This window comes from Mesocricetus auratus, unplaced genomic scaffold, assembly GCF_017639785.1.
Source record: "Mesocricetus auratus isolate SY011 unplaced genomic scaffold, BCM_Maur_2.0 Super-Scaffold_100014, whole genome shotgun sequence".
NCBI lineage: Eukaryota > Metazoa > Chordata > Mammalia > Rodentia > Cricetidae > Mesocricetus > Mesocricetus auratus.
The window spans coordinates 54,842,395-54,845,963 of record NW_024429197.1 but is presented as its reverse complement, the minus strand read 5'-3'; the positions used below and the strand labels follow the sequence as shown (position 1 = coordinate 54,845,963).

General features: G+C 42.5%; 1 pseudogene; it reads right to left on the bottom strand.

Annotated features, from left to right (window-relative positions):
• Positions 1-1,738: 1,738 nt before the first annotated feature.
• Positions 1,739-2,148, bottom strand: LOC121144127 (annotated as a pseudogene).
• Positions 2,149-3,569: the final 1,421 nt, after the last annotated feature.

Here is a 3,569-nt window from a genome sequence, read left to right as displayed (position 1 = left end):
TTCTGGTGGATTTGCCTTTATGAGTGACTTAACCTTTCTTTCCTTCTTTCAGCTTTCAATATGTTTTTGTGTTTGTAGTGTTGTAACCACGTTGTGGGGGTTTCTTTTATCATCTTCTCTTTAGTGTTCAATATACCTCTTCTACCTACATGGGTTTGGAAATTGTTCTTTGATTTTATTGAAGAGAAGATGGATTTGAAAAACCTCATAACTCAACTAGAAAAGTCAAAGGAAAGCCTTGCAAGGACAAGGAATCAACAGAAGACAGACAGACCATCAGGACATAAGATAAAATATGAGATTTAGACCAAATAAGCAAATAAGGAATATGGGAAAAATTAACACAGGAAAGGGACACACAGGAAATGAGGGACACCATGAAAAAAAAACCAAAACCTTTGAATTATAGGCATAGATGAAGGGGAAGGATCCCAAGTCAGTGGCATGGACTAGATCTTCAACACGATCCTAGAAGAAAACTGCTAACTAAGAAAAGACACACCTCTGCAGATACAAGAAACACACAGAACACTAGATAAGACATGAAAAGTATCTAGTTAAAACACTAATATACATAATAAAAAAGAGAAAAATGCAAGTCACATGTAAAGGAAAAGCCATCAGAACAATGGCTGATTTTTATGGAGCAATGCATTCCAAGTCCTCAAAGAATGTTAAGGGCCATGTGGGTGTTGGGATTCGAACCTGAGTACTCTGGAAGAGTAGCCAGTTCCCTTAACCATAGAGATGTCTCTTCAGTCCCAACCTTTTTCCCTTTTTTTTTTTTTGTTTTTGTTTTACGAGACAAGGTTTCTCTGTATTATTTTGGAGGCTGTCGGTCCAGCCTGGCCTCGAACTCACAGAGATCCGCCTGCCTCTGCCTCCTGAGTGCTGGGATTAAAGGCGTGCACCACCTACGCCCGGCCCTTTTTCCCTTTTTAAATTGATTGCCTTAGACATTTTGTAACACTATCAAAGGTGAGTAATAGGAGGGGCAGGGAGCTAATGATGAGTACTATACTGAAGAAAAAGAATTTTGAAGCTGCTCATGGTAGACAATCATTTGATTGGAGTGATCAAAGAATTCTAAATACTTATCTTTTGTGAACAAAACGTACAAGAGACCATTATACTATGCACCCTCCTGAAATGATAGTAAATAGAAATAAGGCCTCGGGATTAGGATATAAGTTCTGAATTGTTTATTGGTGAGAATATGACTTCATATTTTTAGGCAGTGTCTTATTATATACATTGGTTAGCCCAAGCTGTGCTTGAGTTCACCAGGTCTTGAGTTCTCAGTCCTGCTCCAGCTTCAGGGGTCCTCCCAAGAGCCACCTCCTGCCGGGACTTCCTTGTCTAAGCCACGCTGGTAAGTAAAATGTCATAACACATGTGCCATGCTTTTCCATCTTGGTGTGCTAGCTTGGTTTCTCCCTTCTCAAACTCAGATCCCATGACATCTCTTCTGCATGGTTACCCCTGAACCTTCCCCTTCTTCTTCATTCTCATGTAATATTCCATGCCTCCATTTCTTACGACTTTTTTTTTTTCAGTTTTTTGAGACAGGGTCTTGTTCTATAGCCTGGGCCAGAACTCACTATGTAGCCCAGACTAGCCTCACTCACAGTCATCTTCCTGCCTCAGACTCCAAAGCGTTGAGATGACAGGTCATAATACCCAGATTCTTTTTTGTTGTTGTTGCTCTAAACTTTTAATGATGGAAGCAAAAATGTAACTAAGAGCAAAGCTTCTGGAATAACCATTTGTTCTTCCCTGAACTGCATTGTTCCTCAGACTTGACCTTGGCCCCTGCCTCATCTTTCACTTCAGGGCTGGGTCTCTAAAGACATCCTTGTTGACAACAGTTTTGTTCAAGGGGCTGTCCACAGAGTACCTCGTCGGCAGGGGGTGATTGTAAGCGTAACCTTTCACAAAGGACTTGGTCTTTGATCTCTTGGTAATTTTCTTCTTGTGCCTGGAAGGTGTCACTTTTTGTGGATGGTGGTCAATTCCAGCCACCAGGGCATGGCTTTAAGTGCAGTCTGAGGTGCCATGGTCAATGTTCTTCATGATGACAACTTTGTATACGGAGTGGCATCCAGTCAGGACCAGACCCACTTTCCCGTGTTTCATGAACTTGCCCATTTCGACAGCAAGCAGCTGGTTCCCAGCTCAAAGTGATATCCAGCTTCTTATGACCATTGTCACCTCCTACATTGTACCTTCGTGTGTGATATAAATATTGTCTCCTTTATACAACCCTAGGTTTATTAGCATAGAGACAACATTTCATTTTTGTCTGTATGCCAGAATGCTTTGCAAATAGAAGAAACTTTTTAAAATGTGTGTTTGCTATATGAACTAATTAGGTAATTAAAAATTGGTTCCATCCCTAAATTGGTGCATTTTCCTCACAGAAAATCTCAACTGGATGGAATATAATTTTATTTTTTCTTTCTCTAGGGAATTTTCTTCTGAATCTCTTTTGTTTGTTTGTTTTGTTTTGTGTTTTGAGACAGTGTCTCTGTAGTTTTGGAGCATGTCCTGGAACTCACTCTGTAGACTAGGCTGGTTTTGAACTCACAGAGATCTACTGCCTCTGCCTCCCGAGTGCTGGCATTAAAGGGGTGCACCACCAAAGCCCGGCTTGGAATATAATTTTAAATAGCAAAACATTTTCAAATCTACTGAAGGGCACATCAACCAATGCAGTATACCTCTAAGGGACTAAAAAAAGAGGACAAATGTTTAAATGTATATAGTCTTCTTTAGGTTGGAATTGAACATTTCTGTGGTTTTCTATCATTAGTAAAACTCAGTCAGTAAGTATTGAATGTCTGACACTGGTACCACATTGACCTCTTATCATATCAATTGAAGCTATAATACAACTGTTTAAGGGCATGCATCAAAAGACAGATTAGAAGGCGACCTAGCCCCTGCTTTAGCCTACAGATTTAGTGCTTTGTTGGCTCTGCTTCCCGCCCACGTGATTCTGTCACTCAGGGCTGAGCGCATCACTTTCCACTGCAGGTCTAGAGCAGAGCTGCTGCACTGTACATGGCCTGTGGGTGGCATTTGCCGGATCAAAGAGGATAGGAACAAACAGGGAATTGTTTGACTTAGGGAACCATGAATCCGATAATCAGATACTATGGCAACAAAACGGAGGGTTTGAATGCTACTCACTGACAGCCAGCTAGGAACACCTGTGGGGGACGTCGCGCCCTTCCTTCGTCTGCTAAACAGAACACAGCTGACGAGGCAATAGAGGGGTTTTATTTCTCTCATTTACAGAGTCTGCAAAGTTCAGCACCCAGGGCTCAGATTCAGTGAGGGCCTCCATGCTACGTGATAGTACTGCAGAAGATGGCCTCGCAGGAGAGTAGGAGAGAAAGACACAGCAAGCCCTAGACCCTGGGTACATGTGTGGTCTGAATGAGCATGGCCCCATAGACTCATAGGGAGAGGCTTGATTGGAGGTGTGGCCCTGTTGGAGGAAGTGGGGGGGGGGAGAAGGGAGCTAGCGGCTCACCGACTCCCTGCTGCCTGCAGATCCAGGTGTA